General features: G+C 41.3%; 1 pseudogene; it reads left to right on the plus strand.

Moving 5' to 3' along the window:
- Positions 1-5,017: 5,017 nt before the first annotated feature.
- On the plus strand, positions 5,018-6,373 carry LOC126061490 (elongation factor 1-alpha 1-like; annotated as a pseudogene).
- The last annotated feature ends 12,155 nt before the right edge of the window (positions 6,374-18,528 follow it).

An 18,528-nucleotide genomic window follows, 5' to 3' on the forward strand; every position in this document is an offset into this window, starting at 1 on the left:
AATGATGGGCTTAAGCACAGCAACGATCGTGAGGATGGCTCAGAAGCAGGCAAAGTTTTGTTCTGTTGTGCATAGCGTCACTATGAGTCAAAACCAAATCAATGGCATGTAATAACTACCTAAGAATTAATGCAGTCACTTATATCACCACTAGAAGTGACTGGCTCTTAACCCTTGTAGTTCCCTTATGCTGAAAACAGTTCATGGTAAGGAGGTAAGGATTTTACCATGGAAATTAAGACAACCTATTTTTTTTTTTTTTTTTTTATTCCTAGGGGACATTTTGCCAGCTACTTAGTTTCTCTGCACTTATTTATACCTGAGACAGGTGGAACTGTGGTCTCTATGAGTTTCCTTCCAGCTCTGGCATTCTATGGTCACTCACTTAAGACGTACTTAACTTCAAAGCTTGTTATTATACCATAGTTTACATTTTTTGGAAAGACGGCCACTGCAGTGAACCCCACTAGAGGTCCTTGATTTATTCTTCGTTCCAAAAGGATGTGACAGATTTCTGGAAACAAAATGGCAGATAAAATCTCTAGGAAGAATTACAAGATTGTTTTCACTGGCACCTCCATTGAGCAAATAAAAGGTTATATGAAACATTGGCCAAATTTGACTTTTTCAGAAAGATGGTTGTTGTTGTTAGGTGCCATCGAGTGAGTTCCAACTCATAGCAACCCTGTGTACAACAGAATGAAACACTGTCTGGTCCTGTGCCATCCTCGCAATTGTTGATATGTTTGAACCATTTTGTTGCAGCCACTTATCAATCCATCTCATTGAGGGTCTTCCTCTTTTTCTCTGACCCTCTACCAAGCATGATGTCCTTCTCTAGAGACTGGTCCCTCCTGATGATATGTCCGAAGTACTTAAGACAAAGCCTCACCGTTCTTGCTTCTAACGAGTATTCTAGCTGTACTTCTTCCAAGACAGATTTGTTTGTTCTTCTGGCAGCCCGTGGTATACTCGATACTCTTCACCAACACCATAATTCAAATGCATCAGTTCTTTGGTCTTCCTTACTTGCCAGCTTTCGCACACATATGAGGCAATTAAAAATACCCTGGTTTGGGTCAGGTGCACCTTAGTCCTCAGAGTGACAGTTAACACTTTAAAGAGTTCTTTTGCAGCAGATTTGCCCAACGCAATATGTCATTTGATTTTTTTTTTTTTTTTTTTACTGTACTATAGATGATACTTCGTTTGATTTCTTGACCACTGCTTCCATAACCATAATAGTTAAAATCATAGATTCTGGAGCCTAACCTGTTTGAACCTCAGTACTGCCACTTACTTGAGCAAGTCACTTAAAAGTCTCCACTGCTCAGTTGTTGTCCAGACTAAAATGGTTAAGTATTTATATAGAAAGCCCAGAACTATGTCTTGTACATAAGTGTTAGTAGTAGTAGTGGTTTTTATTATTGTTGTTATCTCTTACTTTTAAGAAATATGCCACCACAGGTCCCCTTATTCTTTTTTTTGTTTTTGTTGAGAACACACCAAAACATACACCAATTCAACAGTTTCTACATGTATAATTCAGTGACATTGATTACATTCTTCGCGTCGTACAACCTTCTCACCCTTCTGAGTTGTTCCTCCTTCATTAACATGAACTCACTGCCCCCTTAGGTTCCTATCTAATCTTTCAAGTTGCTGTTGTCAATTTGATCCCATACAGAAAAATCTTAAAAGAGGGCAATGCTTTTCTTAAAAAGCTAGAAATGGAAATACCATGTAATGCAGCAATCTCACTCCTGGGAATATATCTTAGAGAACTAAGAGCCATCACACAAGTAGACATGCACACATCCGTGTGCGCTGCAGCATTGTTCGCAATAGTCAAAAGATGGAAACAATCTAAGTGCCCATGAACAGGCACATGCATAAACAAACTATGGTGCATACACACAATGAAATACTTGCAGCGATAAAGAACAATGATGAATCTGCAAAACATCTCACAACATGCATGAATCTGGAAGCCATCATGCTGAGTGAAATAAGTCAATCACAAAAGGACAAATATTGTATGAGACTGCTATTATAAAAACCCAAGAAAAGGTTTACACACAGAAAAAAAAAAAAAAAACCTTTGATGGTTATGAGAGAGCGGAGGGGTGGGGAAGGGAAATCACTAACTAGATAGTAGACAGTTAACTTTGGTGAAGGGAAAGACAATGCACAATACAGGCGAAGTCAGCACGACTTGACCAAGGCAAAGCCATAGAAGCTTCCTAGAAACATTCAAACATCTTGAGGAACCAAGTTCCTGGAGTTGAGGGCTGGGGGACCATGGTCTAGGAGACATCTAGGTCAATTGGCATAACATAGTTCATAAAGGAAATGTTCTACATTCTGCTTTGGTGAGTAACATCTGGGGTTTTAAAAGCTTGCAAGTGGCCATCTAAGATACGTCCATCAGTCCCATCATGTCTGGAGCAAAGGAGAATGAAGAAAGCCAAAGACACACGGAAAATATTAGTCCAAAGGGTTAGTGCACCACATGAACCACAGCCTCCACCAGCCTGAGCCCAGAAGAATTAGATGATGCCTGGCTACCACCACCAACCACTCTGACAGGGCCTGCAATACAGGGTCCTGGACAGAGTGGTAGAAAAATGTAGAACAAAATTCAAATTCACAAAAAAAAGAAAGACAGACCAGACTTATTGGTCTGACAGACTGGAGGAACCTCCTAGACTATGGCCCCTGGATACCCTGCTAACTCAGAACTGATGCCACTCCCAAAGTCCACCTTTCAGCCAAAGATTAGACATGCCTATAAAATAAACAATAACACTTGTGAGGAACATGTTTCTTAGTTCACTCAAGTATATGAGACCAAATGGGCAACATCTGCCCAAATGCAAAGACAAGAAGGCAGGAAGGGACAAGAAAACTGGACAAAGTGGACACAGAGGACCTAGGATGGAAAGGGAAAGGGGGAGAGTGTTGACCTATTGCTGTATTGAAACCAATGTCACAAAACAATTTGTGTATACATTTTTGAATGAGAACCTAATTTTCACTGTAAACTCTTACCTAAAACACAATAAAATAAAATAATAATAATAAAAAAAGCACAATGCTCAAGGCAGAAATTCTTTACTAGTTAAGCTAAACTATTGTTCAGTTTTAAGAAGACTTTGGGGAATATTTTTGGTTTAAGGTTTGAAGATTATCTCAGGACAAAAGTTTCAGGGTTTCATCCAGCCTCTATGGGACCAGAAATTCTGGATTCCTTGAGAATTTGAAATTCTGTTCTGCATTTTCCCCCTTTTTGATCAGGATTCTGTTATAGAATCTTTGATCAAAAAATTCAGTAATGGTAGGAGGGCACCATTCATTTCTTCTGGTCTCATGGCAAAGGAGGTAGTTGTTCATGGAGGCAATTAGCCAGAAGTTCCATATCCTCCTATTCCTGACTCTCCTTATTCCTCTGTTGTTCCAGGTGAATAGAGAACAATTGTGCTTTGGATGGCTGCTTGCAAGCTTTTAAGACCCCAGGCACAATGCAACAAACTAGGAAGGAGAACAGAAGCGCTAAACACGTTATTAGTCTAATTGACTGGGATGTTCCATGAAATTATGACCCTAAACCTCCAAACCAAGGAGCCAGATCCCATGAGGTGTTTGGTTGTACATAAGCAGCCTCAGCAGCTGCTCTTTTGTGTGTATCATTGTAAGTATACCTGCACACAACTTTTGCCAGTTCAACTTTTTACAGGTGTACAACTTATTGATAGCAATTAAAATAATTGGCTGTGAAACCCTATCCTTAATCAATGTGATTTTTCCATCACTGTTAACCACCCTTTTCTTCCTCCCTCCTGCCCCTGGTAAGCAGTAATAAACATTGGTTCCCATACATTTGCCTTTTCTTGTCTGTGTATATAAGTGAGGTCATACAATATTTGCTCTTTTGTGATTAACTTATTTCACTCAGCATAATGTCTTCGAGTTCCATCCATATTGTAGCATGTATTAAGACTACACTTCTAGAACACCAAAGACATATGGTAAAGAAGAGCCCAGGAGACAGAAAGGGCCACATAAACCAGAGGCTCCATCAGCCTGAGACCAGAAGAACTAGATGGTGCCTGACTACCACTGATCACTGCCCTGACAGAGAACGCAACAGAGAATCCCTGTTGGAGCAGAACAGTGGGATGCAGATCTCAAATTCTCATACAAAGGCCAGGCTTAATGGTCTGACTGAGACTAGAGGGACCCTGGAGGTCATGGTTCCCGGACCCTTTGTTAGCCCAAGATTTGAACCATTCCCAAAGCCAACTCTCCAGACAGGGATTGGACTGGACTATAAGATAATGATACTGGTGAGGAGTGAGCTTCTTGGCTCAAGAAGATGCATGAGACTATGTGGGCAACTCCTGTCTGGAGGTAAGATGAGAAGGCAGAGCCGGACAGGAACTGGTTGAATGGGAATACAGGGTGGAGAGGAGGAATGTGCTATCTCATTAGGCGAGCAGCTAGGAGTACATAGCAAACTGTGTATAACTTTTTGTATGAGAGACTGACCTGATTTGTAAACTTTGACTTAAAGCACACACACACAAAAAAAAAGGCTTCATTTCTTCTACTGGCTGAGTAGTATTCCATTGTATGTATGTATCACATTTTGTTTATCCATTCATCTACTAATGGGTATTTAGGTTACTTTCACCTTTTGGCTATTGTGAATAGTGCTGCAATGAACAATGGTGTACAAGTATCTGTTTGAGTCTCTGCTTTCAGGTCTTTTAGGTATATACCTACGAGTGGAATTGCTGGGTCGTATCACATGGTAGTTCTATTAGGAGCCCTGGTGGTGCAGTGGTTAAGCAGTCACCTACTAAACAAAAAGTCAGTGGTTCGAACCCACCAGTCGCTCCATGGGAGAAAGCTGTGGCAGTCTGCTTCTGTAATGATTACACCTAGCGCTTTTTCACAATGAGTTTGCTGCCAGAACACAGGTGTTGGTGAAAACTATTGCAAAGTCTAAGCCAAAATGGGAAAGGAAAAGGCCCATATCAACCTTGTCGTCACTGGACACATAGATTTGGCCAAGTCCACCACTACTGGTCACCTAATCTACAAATGCAATGGGATTGATAAAATAACCCTTGAGAAATTTGAGAAGGAAGCTGCTGAGATGGGAAAATGCTCCTTCAAGTTGCCTGGGTCTTGGATAAACTGAAAGCTGAATGTGAGCAAGGTATCACCATCGATATCTCCCTGTGGAAATTTGAGAACCCCAAGTATTATGTGACCATCATTGATGCCCCAGGGCACAGAAACTTTATCAAAAACAAGATTACAGGAACATCACAGGCTGACTGTGTTGTCTTGATTGTTGCTGCTGTTGGTGAATGTGAAGCTGGTATCTTCAAGAATTGGCAGACCTGTGAGCATGCTCTTCTGGCTCACACAATGGGTGGGAAACAACTAATTGTTGGTGTTAACAAAATGGATTCCACTGAGCCACCCTACAGCCAGAAGAGATATGAAAAAATTGTTAAGGAAGTCAGCACCTACATTAAGAAAATTGGCTACAGCCCAGACACAGTAGCATTTGTGCCAATTTCTGGGTAACAGCATGCTGGAGCCAAGTGCTAACATGCCTTGATTCAAGGGATGGAAATTCACCCAAAAGGATTGCAATGCCAGTGAAACCATGCTGCTGAAGCTCTGGATTGCATCCTACCACCAACTTATCCAAATGAGAAACCCCTGCGTCTGCCTCTCCAGGATGTCTAAAAAATTGGTGGTATTGGCATTGTCCCTGTGGGCAGAGTGGAGACTAGTGTTCTCAAGCCAGGCATGGTGGTCACCTTCGCTCCAGTCAATGTCACCACTGAAGTAAAGTCTGTTCATGGCACCATGAAGCTTTGAGTGAAGCTCTACCTGGGGACAATGTAGGCTTCAATATCAAGAATGTCTCTGTTAAAGATGTTCACTATGGCAATGAGTCTAATGACAGCAAAAATGACCCACCAGCAGCTGGCTTCACTGCTCAGGTGATCATGCTGAACCACCCAGGCCAAATTGGTGCTGGCTATGCACCTGTGCTGGATAGTTACACAGCTCACATTTCTTGCAAGTTTGCTGAGCTCAAAGAGAAGTTTGATCACTGTTCTGGTAAGAAGCTGGAAGATGGCCCCAAATTCTTGAAGTCTAGTGATGCTGCCATCATTGACGTGGTTCCTGGCAAGCCCATGTAGGCTGAGCACTTCTGTGACTGTCCTCTGGGTCATTTTTCTATTCACAATGAGTTGCTGTGGGTGTCATCAAGGCAGTGGACAAAACGGCTGCTGGAGCAGGCAAGGTCACCAAATTTGCTCAGAAAGCTCGGAAGGCTAAATGAATGTTACCCACAACACCTGCCATTTAAATTTAATAGTAAAAGAGTGGTTAATGGTAACAATGCATGGTAAAACCTCCAGAAGGAAAGGAATGTTTTGTTGACTATTTCTTTTTTGTGTGTGGCAGTATTAAATTATTAGCTTTTAAAATCAGTACTTTTAAAATGGAAACAACTTGACCAAAAATCTGTCACAGAATTTTGAGACTCATTAAAACACAGTTTAATGAGAATAAAAAAAGATTATGCCTAGGAAATCCTGTGGGGCAGTTCTAGTCTGTCCTGTAGGGTTGCTGTGAGCTGGGATTGACTTGACAGCAACAGCTTATGGTACTTCTTTTTTCTTTTTTTTTTTTTTTTGAGGCAGCACCATACTGTTTTCCACAATGGCTGTAACATTTTGCACTCCCAGCAGCAAGGGATAAGGGTTCCGATTTCCCCCACGTCCTCAATAACATTTTTATTTTCTGTTTTTCTGTTTACCTTAGCCGTCCTAGTGAAAGGGAAATGGTATCTCATTGTGGTTTTTATTTGCATCTCTCTGATGGCTATTGAAGTTGAACATCTTTTCATGTGTTTGATGGACATTTAAATGCCCTCTTTGGTGAAATGTCTATTCAAGGCCTTTGCCTATTTTATGACTGGGTTATTTTTCTTTCTGTTAAGTTGTCAAAGTTTTATATATATTTTGGTTAGTAGATTCCTGTCGAATATATGGTTTCCAAAGACATTCTTCTAGTCAGCATCTTTTCACTTTTTGGTAAAGTCTTTTGATGAACAAAAGTTTTTAATTTTTATGAGGTCTCATTTATTCAAATTCTTTTATCTCCCCAACTCTTAGTTCACCTTAGCTGTTGCCAAACCTCTTACCCCTAAACCAAAACCAGAACCATTGCTGTCGATAGCTCCCGACTCATGGCAACCCTGTGTGCTGCAGAATAGAACTCTTCTGTAGGGATCTCTTGGCTGTAATCTTTACAGGAGCATATCCTTAAGCCTTTTTTCTGTGGCACCACTGTGGGCTGAGGGTAGCTCAAACCTCCAACTTTTTGGTTAGTAGATGAGTGTATACCATTTGTGCCATCCAGGGACCTACTCCCACCCCTGTTATTGTGTACCATAGAGTTGATTCCAACTCATAGCGACCTTATAGGACAGAGTAGAACTGCTCCACGGGGTATCCTAGGCTATAATCCTTACAGAAGCAGATCTCTAGGTCTTTTCTCCTGCGGAGCTGCTGATGGGTTCAAACTGCTGACCTTTTGGTTAACAGCCAAGCACATTTCCTAAATACCAGTTGGGTGACTGGGGCTCTACTGATGATAACTGAATCCTCAAATTCTTCCTGCCTCTGTGACTGAAATTCTGAGCATTTTTGCTCTTAGTTTTTATGTCAGAGTACCCATACTATCCTCTGGAAGCTTTTCTACCTCCTATAAGCCTGCATCTTTTGCCACTGTCATCTGTGGAATACCTTCATCTGCCTATGACATTGGACTTTTTCCAGTACCTAAAGTGGCATGTCTTCCTTGCCCCCAACCCCTTCCTCATACTGTCACCTCATTCTAGTGGGTAGGGAAGAAACGCTATATGCTCACCAAAATCCATTTCTTCTACCTTCTGGGTATACTGCTAGACTACATCTTCCAGCCTCCCTTACAGTTAGGTTTGGTCATGTGACTGAATTCCAACTAAATGTGGAAAGAAGTGAGGCCTGCCCTTGGTAGAGAGTTTTCTCTCATGTGGCCCTCCAAACCTTCTCTCTCTTCTATCTACTGGCTAAATGCAGAGGTCCGAATGGAGGATTCCAAAGCCATATAGGAAGACAGAGCCATAGGATGCAAGGAGCTTAAATTGCTGAATGACTACATGGAAGCCTGCTTGTTAATCAGGATTACCCACATTGGAGTTTGTGAGAGTGAGAAATAAGCTTTTATTTTGTTAAGCCACTGATATTTTTGTTGTTGTTGTTATAGCAGCAAGTGTTACTTATCATACCTCATACCGTGGGCCTGTCTAAATCAAAATCTTAGCTATTCCCTAATTGTCCTGTCTTATATTGCTGTAACTATCCAGGCAGGCCTAACCTGACTGTTTTCCAAAGTGAAATACCTGAAATTCACAAGTTTGATCTCATGAGCACCAACCTTTAACTGATATAACTATATCCAATTTATCCATATCCTTTAAATAATTTTAGAACAGTGATTTCTAGACTCCTTTAAAAATCTGACAGAAACGATAGCTCACCTTCCAGAAAAAAAAAAAAAAAAGCTCATATACACAAAAATACCTCCACAATTTCTGAGAGTTCACAGGTCTCTGAAGTCTATCCAAGGGCCTCAAGAATAAGATACCCAACTCTAGGAATAAATGATGTAAAAGTCAGTATCACACCAGTCTTCTCAAACTGAGTTGCCCTCTCTTCAGTATTAGTTAAAAACATTCATTCATTAGTTTGGCTGCAAAATAGGTCCATCAATGCAACTTAATGTTTCTGCTTGTCTATTTATTTAATTTTGCCTCTTACTAGATGAGTTTTTCTTTGCTTGTTACGAAGTTTTTCCCCAGGGAGGAAATACATTTGTCACAGTACAAGTTTTCTATGACAAAGAGTCTTCCAGATCTCTCCCAACTTCAAACTTTCCTTTCTTGGGATTTTAATAGCTGCAAAGTACAACCTTCATGAAAGAAAAATAAGAGTTTGATGAGTAAGATTTTTCTGTGTTTATGTGCTCAACTACACCCAACAGAGAGTTGTGGAAATGAGCTCCTATTATAAGATAATCACACAAAATTGTATCTGAATACACTCTTCTCTGTGCAGTGGGGTATTTCAGAAGAGAGAAACCCCTCTGTGTGTTCAAATAAGCAGGTTGAATGGCCTCAGTTGTAATTGGTCATTTGCAATGATTGCCATCCATTTTTTCTCTTTGCATTGAAAAGTTTTTTCTTCATGTGTTAATACAACTATACAAAGAGGGAAGAAGCAAAGAGGCAAAAGAGGAAATAAGGGTGAGAGAAAGAAGGCTTGATTAGAGGGTTTGTAAACATACTGAAGAAACCCTGGTGGCGTGGTGGTTAAGTGCTATGGCTGCTCACCAAAGGGTCAGCAGTTCAAATCTGCCAGGCACTCCTTGGAAACTCTATGCGGCAGAGTCGCTATGAGTTGGAATCGACTAACTGGCACACAACAACGACAACAACAAACATACTGAAAGTCAAGGTCTCCAAATTGGCCTCTGGGCTTTGGTCTGGGTATACCCTAGTGACAGTGTACTTGATGCCTCTGCAGCTGCAAAATTGAAAACTAGAAGTGTTCCGTGCTTCAAGAAAAAGGACAATGTCAACACTAGGACATGAAGTTGATGAGCCGGATAGAACCCTGATCTTTGTAAGCAGAAGGGTTATCAGGTATTGGAATGGGTTTCCTAATTAAAAAATGGACCTCTCTTGCTAATCTACCACCCCACCTCAGACGTTTCTAAAATACAAGACATTGCGTCCAGTGCTATTAATGGCTCAGATGTGAGCAAGTCTGCCAAATGCACAAAGTTAGCAGCTACCTATGTAATGCAATTTGAGGGACAGCAAAAGACCTACTTGACTGAAAATACCACCCACCACTGAAATTCCTGCACTTATAACCCTTTTTCTTCTACTCTTTAAAGTGTGTTTTTAATTAAGCAAGTAATTCATGAGTACCTGCTTGTTTTAAAGGATTTAAACCATACAGAGGTAACCAGGTAATGAACTTACAAGTCAGTAGTTAATTTGACCAAATAATGTATTGCTAATCATTATTTGAGGCATAGAATTGGCAGATAAGTTTTAAATAAAACAGCGTGGTGGCTGAAACTAAGAATATGAGATGCATAACATGAGAAGAAGGCAAATGCAAATGAATGGCCCAATAAGGTTACCTATACGACCAACAAGGTACTCATGGAACCACTAGCTGGGCTGAAAGCTTGTAGAAGTTAAGTGAAAAGAAAGTTTGCTATGGAGTTAGGGGTGTTGTCAAAGACAAACTTGGTATATTTTCTCAGTTTTGCCCAGGACCAGCTCAGAATGCAATCTTGCTATGTAGAATGGATGGGACCAGGGATACAGCTTCAGAAGCATGGCCTAGTCCTGTGAGTACAGGCATTGCAATGTATGGGGAAGAACTCAGACTTCAGCACCAGACTTGGGGGTTGAGAGCTGATTCAACCACTAACTAGCTCTATGCTCTTGATCAAGTCACTGCTCCCCTTGAAGCATCAACTTCCCCACATGTAAAGGATAAACAGGAGCATCTACCTCTTTGATGTGATAGCTTGTAATAGTGCCAAGGACCATTTCTGGGTACACAGTAGACACTCTAGCTGTGTCTATGAGTGCCCCTTCCCTAGAAATGTTGTTTATCAGTCAAGTCTTTGGTAATATAATTTCATCTTAAATGCTATAAAGAAGTTTTCTATTTAAATAAAATAAGAGGTGGCTCCTTTAAGTGAGGAGACCCTCTTTTTGTAAAAAGAAAATAGCTTATTGTTTTTGTAACTTCAAATTGTTATTTACATATTTTTTCCTAGAATGACCTTACCTCTGCTGTATTTGGTGGCACAGTGGTTAACAGCCATAGCTTCTAACCAAAAGTTTGGCAGTTCGAATCCACCAGCCACTCCTTGGAAACCCTATGGGGCGGTTCTACTCTGTCCTGTAGGGTCACTATGAATCTGAATTGACTAGATGGTTTGGTTTTGGTTGGTCTACCATATTTACTCATTAATTCATTAAAATGGGGTGGTTAATTAAATGATAGACTAACCCAGCCATCTGCTCAGTAGAAAGCCAATTCCTCTACCATCATGACTTGGGCTTATTAACAGAAGCCTCTAAGGTTCTTCCCTCCCCCAGCCCTTCCAGTGGAAAACAATCAGTGCTGACACTGAATGCCCCTTAAGGGACACTGAAATATCAGTGTAACTTTCTGAAAGGCTGCAAGTCAAAAAAAGAAAGGGGGGAAGACAAACAAGAAAAAACCTATCTCCAAGATTGACAGACATTAAGGAAATGTTTGGCTTTATTCTTAGTTTAAATAATAGGAAAAATTAGTGTTTACTGAATACTTAATATGCTCCATGCACTGTTCTACATACCTCCCATGTGTTAAAACATTTAAAGCTATCCCCATTTCACAGATGGCGAAACTGAAGCAGGGAGAAGTAAAAGTAAGCTGTCTCGAATCACACAGCTAGGAAGCAGTAGAGCTTTCTTTGGTGATCAGACGTTGGCACTTGCACACTTTATCATCACACTACCCTGCTACAGGAATCCCTGAGTGGCACAAATGGTTAAGTGCTTGGCTACTAACTGAAAGATTTGGTGCCTCACAAGTATCTCGGAAGGAAGGTCTGGTGATTGACTTCTGAAAGATCACAGCCATTGAAACCTCTATGGCGCAAGTTCTACTCTCACACACATGGGGTCACTGTGAGTTGGGATGGACTTGACAGCAGCTGCCTTTTTTTTTGTTTTTAACCTTACTATTGACTATTATTATAGGAATCCTGGTAGTGTAACAGTTAAGCACTTGGCTGCTAACTGAAAGGCTGGCAGTTTGAACCCACCCAGCAGCTCCACGGCAGAAATACCGGGCAATCTGCTCCCGTGAGGATTACAGCCTAGAAAACCCTATGGGGCCCCTCTGTTCTCTCACATGGGCTCACTATGAGTCAAAATTGACTCCACGGCACCTAACAACAACAGCAAGAGACTATTACTAGAATAAGTATGAAGCCCTGCCTTCATGAAGCATCTCCACCAGCACTGATCTCAGTGTCAGTGATGTTGAAAGCTTTCTGGCCCACATACCTTTATCAACACACACTATTCAAAGTGATTTTAAGGCATTTGCCGATTTGTCAATCCATCCTAATTCCAACTCACATAATGGCCAAATAATACTAGTCTTATTTTTTCCCCCTGAGAATCTTTCACTTGTAGCCAGCCATAATATGTTGTAAGCAAAGTTGTTGTTAAGTCCCTGTTTACCAATGAAGGGTCTGAGGTGATTATGTCTTTTTTTCTTTTTTTTCTTTCCTCACACAAACCTGTGTGACCGCGCACAATGAAACTGACTTTCACTACAGGAGCACGAAAAGACAAAAGAATGGATGACAACAGATTTGTTAGCACCTTCGCCACATCTCTTCAGCCCAGCTAGTAGAGAACCAGATGTTGCCTATGGCAAGGGCCAAAGTAAAACCCTGTTCTCACCCAAATAATATCTCTGAAAAGTAAGCCCAAAATAAAAATGGTTGTGGGATGTTGTCTTCCCATTTTAAGGAGAAAAAGAAGATGGAACAGGCAACAGTTAACTTAAGATCCTGCCTACGTAAATTCCAAGCAATGTTCTATTTCTAATCCATACTAATTAAATGTTATCACTTAACATTCATGATTAACAAAGGTTTTCAGGCTATTGTTGTCAAATCTTAAGGAGTCTTTTTCACCTCCTTCATTTCTTCTCAATGAAACCAACTGGGAAGTCTCTTTCAACACAAGGTCTTTAATTAGAAAGCATTGCCTCATGCATGAAGGAACAATGCGTCTCCTCAGGTCATTGATAAGATGTACTTGGAATGAGTGTGAAACTCTATGGCAGTTCTCTATCTAGGAGCACGGAAACATCTGGAATGTCACTATGTAACAAGAGCAGAACATTATGAGGGGGATTAAAAAAAACAAGAAGATTAATTTTTAAAAATGTGAGAAATTTAAGATATAACAAAATTCCCATTGAAATACAATGAATGGGTTCCACAGTAGAATGGGCACAGCTAAGGAGGAAATCAGTTCTAAAAGAAAAGATAGGAGATAAGAAAGATAGAATATGATGCAGCGACATGTATCTGAGGGGACCACTGCTCTGAGGTATTTTGCTTCTCCTTACTGTACAAATTGAAAATACTCAGATGCTTTGCAGATTTTTCAAATAGCTCTCTTGAAAATTACTATCACCAAAAGTGATATGCATAAAGATGAGGTAGAGAGCTGACTGCTGTGATTAATTAAATGGATGTAGGTGGACTAAACTAGTAACTCAGGATAACCCCTCCCATGCCCTAATTCCCCTTTCAGTTGTTTAGTTTTGTTTGTTCTTAAAAATCTGACAAAGGACCTCAACTCCTCGTTTCATTTTTTTATGTGTGTAGATTTTAATTTAATTAATACTCAAAATTTTGCACTAAGACATCTTTTAGTCCCAGAGTTAACCTAATCTCTATATAATAAGGCCTAAAGATGGCTTTTGTAAAGATTACAGCCTAGGAAACTCTACAGGGCAGTTCTACCCTGTCAGAAGGGGTTGCTATGGGTTGAAAATCAACTCAACAGCACCTAAAAATAACAACAAACATTTATTCAGGGTTTCTTATATACTAAGCATTGCAAGAGCCCTTGGGTGGTGCAAACAATTTACACTCTGCTACTAACTGAAAGGTTGGCAGTTCAAACCCATCCAGCAGCTCTGCAGGAGAAAGACCTGGCTATCTGCTCACATAAAGATTACAACCAAGAAAACCCTATGGAGCAGTTCTACTCCTTAACACACGGGGTCACCATGAGTTGGAAGTGACTTGATGGCAACAGGTTTTTTTGTTTTTGTTTTTAAAGCACTATGAAACAGTTTACATATGTTATCTCATTTAATTTCATAACAATCCAAAGAGGTAGGTAGTATTATTATCCTCATTTTACAAATAAAGGAACAGGGGGGCAAAGAGGTTAAGACACTTGACTGTGGTCATACAGCTAGTCGTCCCATAATGGCAAACAATCACATTTGTTTGATCAGGTTGATTCATGGCAACAGTGACCTATCTCAGTTTTAATTATCAATGCTTCTTCTCTATTATCCTTTCTACAGCCCCTCCTCTACTCTTCCATTACAACCCACTCTTTTCCATCCTCCTTCCTCCGAAATAAAAAAGTCCATAGCCTGGAAAAAATTATCTAGATAACTCAATGGGTTTGCTTTTATTATTTTCTGCTTAATGGAAATGGGTATGGATAATTTCCTCTCGTTTTTTGTTTCACTTTAATTGTAGTTATGTAGTTTGTCATATGGCATCATGTGGTATTTCATGTCTACTAAGAATGATGGGAAGTTCTTCAAACTTGGTGTTCTGAGATGTCTAAACATTTTCCATAATGAACCTTAGGTCAGGATTTAGTTAAGAAACTCATTGCCTTGATGGGTAGGAAGCCAAGGCCTCCTCCTTCATCCTGGCTGTAAGAGACAAAGTGAGCTTTTATTTGGCAAAGTTTCCAGGTGATATTTCCTAGAACAAAAGCCTCCTCTGGCTCTGCTGGAAAGTGGTACCTGGTTCACAGATCGGAGTCTCTGGGATGGCTGGGTGCACTAAACCAAAAACGAAAACCAGCTGCTGTCAAGACTGACTGATGGCGACCCATGTGTTTCAAAGTAGAACTGCACTCCATAGGGTCTTCAATGGCTGTGGCCTTTCAGAAGTAGATTGCCGGTCTTTCTGGGTAGATTTGAATGACCAACCTTTCAGCTGACAGCTAAGCTCTTAACCATTTGCACCACCCAGGGACTCCATCCTAAACTAGACAGAGCATAAGAAAAGCTTGTGGACCAAATACCTGGTACAACCTAGAAACATTTTCCTTATGATTAGCTGAGCCCGAATTACCAAGCCTTTTCCTTACCAGAAAAAAAAGGGACTGTTTTCTGCTTCTTACTGGAATCTTATCAGGCCACTGAGGCTATGGAAAAAAAAAAGCGGTGCCTCAGAAGAGAAACCCGTTGCAGACAGCTGCCCTTGGTGTTATTATTTAAAGGTAAGTCTGTATTTGGCAGTGCTTCTCGAACTTTGATGTGAATATGAATCACCTGGGGATGCTGTTAAAAGGCAGATCCTGATTCAGTAGGTCTGGAGATTTTGCATTTCTAACAAGCTCTAAGGGGATGCTGAAGCTCTGGTCCATGATTCACAAGGATATACAGACCTGCACAGAGAAAGGAGAGTCCCTGGGTAGTGTAAATGGTTAACGGCCTCAGCTGTTAATTGAACAGTCGAAAGTTCGAGTCCACCCATGGGCTCCTCAGAAGAAAGACCTGGTGATCTCCTTTGGAATAATCAGCCACTGAAAACCCCACGGAACACAGGTCTACTCTGACACACACATGAGGTCTCCGTGAGCTGGGACTAAGTCAAGGGCAGCTGACAACATGCAGGAAGGAGACTGCTTTTCTGTGTAGCCAGCTGCTGGCTGGTTTGTTTGTTTTGCTTTTCCTAAGACCTTGAAGGCTTGCACTGAATAATAAAATCTACCTCACTTACTTTCCACCTTGTCACTCGTGTTTGGAGCAACACAGCAGAAGGAGCAAGCTGCGACTCGTGAACAGAACTCGCATTAATAAAAGAAAGCTCCTCAGGGAGAGCCTGAGCCCAGCCTGTTGCCATGACGCCGGGTTAAAGACGTGGCGCTGCAAGAGTTATTCTCCTGACAGTAGTTATCAAGTGACACCATCTTAATTACACACTGAAAAGACTGCCCCGTTTCCAGCAAACGATTATTTTCTGATCAATACCCCTGTCTTGTTAAATGCGATTTCTGGCCATTTATAACCAAACATCTGACGTACTTCTCCTCGGAAGGAGAATCACCTTCTCAGCTATCTCTACTCATCAGCAGCCCAACCCACACCTCACACAAAAGCTTCTACGTTTAGCTGTTCTGAATGGTTTGAAACTTCTCGTCATTTGTTATGCTTCAGTTACTTTTACTAAAGGTAGACAAATAAGAAAGGCACACAATCTCCCTTCCAGCAACTGGTGTTATGCTTGTGGCTATGGTCTTAACTTTGGAGAAGGGAAGAGGGCTGCCCTTGTTTAGGCATCTCCTTGACCTCTGCTTCCTGCCACCCTCCCCGCCCCCTTCACTTTGAGTTGTGGCCTGGAGGACTCATGGTCTGCTGTCCCATTTGACAAGATATAGGTTGGGAGGGCAGTGCAGCTCTCATTTCATTCAAGGTCCTTTCTTTCACTTCCATCCATAGCACCACTATGTTGTTTTTGTTAGGTACCATGGAGTTGATTCCAACTCAACTCCACGTGACAGAATAGAACTGTCCCATAGGGTTTTCTAGGCTGTAATCTTTACAGGAGCAAATCGCCAAATCTTTCTCCCACAGAGCCCCTGGGTGGGTTCGAACTGCCAAACTTTCAGTTAGTATTGAAGCGCTTAATTGTTGTGCTACTAGGGCTCCTTAGCACCATGGTACCAGGTTGAAAATTTTATTGATGAAGAAGGGAAATTAAAGGGAATCAAAAGATATGTCTTTCTCCCTAGTTTGTCTTAGTCTGGAAACTCTGCTGAAACTGGTTCATCGTGAGTGATCCTGCTGGTATTTGAAATACTGGTGGCATAGCTTCCAACATCACAACAACATGAAATCCACCATAGGATAACAAACTGACAAGAGGTAGGAAGGCCTGGTGATCTACTTCTAAAAATTTGCCAATGAAAACCCAGTGGATCACAATAGAATATTGTTGGATATAGTGCTGGAAGATGAGCCTCCTAGATGGAAGGCAACCATGGACTCAAGCATGCCAGTGATCATGAGATTGGCAACGGACTGGGCAGCATTTCATTCTGTTGTAGGTGGGCTCACCAAGAGTCAGAGCTGACTCCATGACAACTGACAACAACAAAACGTATGCATGGAAGAATTTAGAACTGTGTGAAAAATAAGACTTCTCCCAGTCTAAAGAAAAAATATCTAAGAATTAAGCCTTTGACAGGACCACACCAGTTCCTACCCTTGTTCAAAGCTCAAGTCAAAGTTTCTATGGGAGGATGTTCTTTAAATTGGTACAGTTCAAATTTCCATTCACCTCTTGGGAAATCCAACACTTACGAGCCTAGGTGGCACAAATGGTTTGCTGCTAACTTAAAAGTTGGTAGTTTAAACCCACCCAGCTGCCCTGTGAAAGAAAGTACTGGTGAACTACTTCCATAAAGGTTACAGTCAAGAAAGCCCTATAGAGCAGTTCTACTCTGTAACATATGGAGTTGCCATGAGTTGGAATCAACTAGAAGACCATGTGTTTACTCAACATGTTGGTGGCTTAAAACAACAACCATCATTTCATCAATTGTCATGGTTACTGTGGGTTGAGTATTTGGAAGTACTCATTGGGTGGTTCTGGCTTGGGGTTTCACATGAGCTTGCAATTAAGTGGTGGCTGGAGCTGGTAAGTCTCTTGAAGGCTTTTAAACTTCTGCTAACAGTTTCCTCAAGGCCCTTCCAGTTCTGCCCACCATCTACTCCCAAAACCAATACCCTTTGCTTTAGGTTTTTGTCATGGCAGCACCCTGCTTCCAGGCACCAAGTCGTCTTCTGATTATCTATTGCTGGTTAATAAATCACCTAAAGGCAACAATCATTTTATTATCTTTTACAGTTTCTGTGGATGAGGGATTTGAGAAGGACTCAACCAGTAGATCTGGCCCAGGGTCTCTCATGCAGTTGTTGTTAAATAGTGGCTGGAGCTGGAACAGCAGAGGATGGAGCAGCTAGAAGCTGTCCCCAAATCTCTCTCCATGTGGTCTCTCTGCATGGGCTAGTTTGGGCTTCCTCACAGCATGGTGGCCCCAGGGCAGTCAGACTGTTTACATGGTGGCTGAAGGCTTTAACAGTGTGGGAGACCTGGATTTGATACCTGGCCAATGTACCTCAGGCACCACCACCACTCATCTGTCAGTGGAGGCTTGCATGTTTCTGTGATGCTAAGCAGGCTCTGAGGGAGCTTCCAGACAAAGACAGACTAGGAAGAAAGGCCTGGTGATGTACTTCAAAAATCAGCAAATGAAAACCCTACAGATCACAATCATCCTATCTCGTTGTGCATGGGGCCGCCGTGAGTCAGGAGGCACTCCGGGCAGCTAACAACAGTATTCCAGTGAACAAGGCAGCACCTGTAATGACTTAGCCTATTCTTGTTCTAAGAATGTACTGTCTTCTCTTTCATCTCTAAGTGTATTGATACTTTTTTTTCTTTTTAGTTTCCACCTCCTTAAATAGTTTCTGTTTTCTCCAATCTTTTTGTTTGCTCTCTATCTTTCATGGTAGAGGCTTT

This window comes from Elephas maximus, chromosome 2 (genome assembly GCF_024166365.1).
Source record: "Elephas maximus indicus isolate mEleMax1 chromosome 2, mEleMax1 primary haplotype, whole genome shotgun sequence".
Lineage (NCBI taxonomy): Eukaryota > Metazoa > Chordata > Mammalia > Proboscidea > Elephantidae > Elephas > Elephas maximus.